Here is a 1,616-nt window from a genome sequence, read left to right as displayed (position 1 = left end):
AGAGAGAGAACAAAAAAGAGCGAGATATTCTCCATTCACTACAACTACTACCACCGCAACAAACGCCGTGCCTTGGCCAGCCAGACCATCGCACTATACACTCTCACTCTCCCCATTCTCACAGTAGCGCGAGCGAGCGAGCGAGCGAGAGCGATGCCATTCTCGGGCCAACACGGTTCCTGGAGCCCGAACCAAATCCCGTCTGGAAGTCTCTGAAAGAATCCAAGAAGCGAACGGAAATTCTGCAGTCTTCTACTGTGCGTGCCTGGTAAAGGAGAAAGTGAGATTGTGCGAGATGTGAAGGTTTTATTGAGCCCTGTGTGATTGTAATTAGGTTCTGTGGACTTTTAAAGTTGTGGTGATCCGATGTTTGTGTGTGTGTTTTTTTTTCTTCCAGAGTTGGTTCTTTGGCGTTGGTTGAAATTGAATTTGGTTCTGTTGATTTGTAAAGTTGTTGTTCTGAAATATTTGGTGTTTTCTATGAGTGAAGTTTACTTTTTTTTATTTTTTTTTAAAGCTTTGCTTAAAATAAAACTAGTCTTTTTTTCTGTAGACTTGTAGATGTGTAGTTCTGATGTGTCTTTTCTTGGCTCAATTTACTGGTTTGATTAAGGCGATCTTTTTTTTTCCAAGGAGTTTAGCAGCAGTAGGTTCTAAAAAATTTTTTAAAAAAACGCGTCAGTTTACCTGCCTCTGATGATATTTCGTTGTGGTTTTTTTCTTCAGGAATGATCATTTTGGTAAAACAAAACCCAGATAAATATATTGCCATTAATGCCTTCACAAAACTCGTTTCTTCAAAGTTCGTCGCAAGTTTTTAAACACTTGTTATAACTAGCTTATGAGAAAGCTGTGTCATTTATTTTAATCCGGTATTCTCGGGCCCGGATCAAGCATACAAAATCTCTCGACTAACACTTTTTTGTGCAAATACAACGCTCAACAGAACTAAGTGAATACCATACAGTCATGTATATGATCTGTGACCGAGTGTGAAAGTTGGTGTGTGTGTGTGGATACATTTACCAAAACCTACATTCACTGACTCTTAACGTTGCATTCACGTCGAAATCAAACCAAACCACAACCACAACCAAAACTTCACGTTGTGTCGACGTGTAATTCACGTCAATTTTATCACGAAAAATGCACCAAACCTCAACTTTCACGTTCGCGTTGTGTCAACGTAGAATTCACGTAATTATTGACCTAAAATTTGACCTAAAATTTACGTTCCATTCACGTGGACATTACGTAAAAATGCAACGCAATTTCATCCAAAGCACAACCACAACCAAAAATTCACGTTGTGACAACGTAGAATTCACGTAATGTTTTTACGAACAATCCACCTCCACCAATAATTCAAGTTGCATTCACGTTGGTGTCACGTAAAATGCAACGTTGTTTTTCAACGTTATTTCTGCGTGATTTCGTCCATACAAATCTACGTAAAAAACCCGTTGAAACGCAACGTAAACCCAACGTAGGCCAACGTGAATATAACGTGAATACAACGTAAAATTGTTTGCTGGGGTACCAATGAAAAAAAACAAAGCTTGTATAAGTGTGTGAAAGATTGCTAGGTTTTGCGATTTTGTCAATAGCAAACAAAA

Source organism: Littorina saxatilis, linkage group LG9 (assembly GCF_037325665.1).
Source record: "Littorina saxatilis isolate snail1 linkage group LG9, US_GU_Lsax_2.0, whole genome shotgun sequence".
Taxonomy (NCBI): Eukaryota; Metazoa; Mollusca; class Gastropoda; order Littorinimorpha; family Littorinidae; genus Littorina; species Littorina saxatilis.
This window is presented reverse-complemented; position numbering follows the sequence as displayed.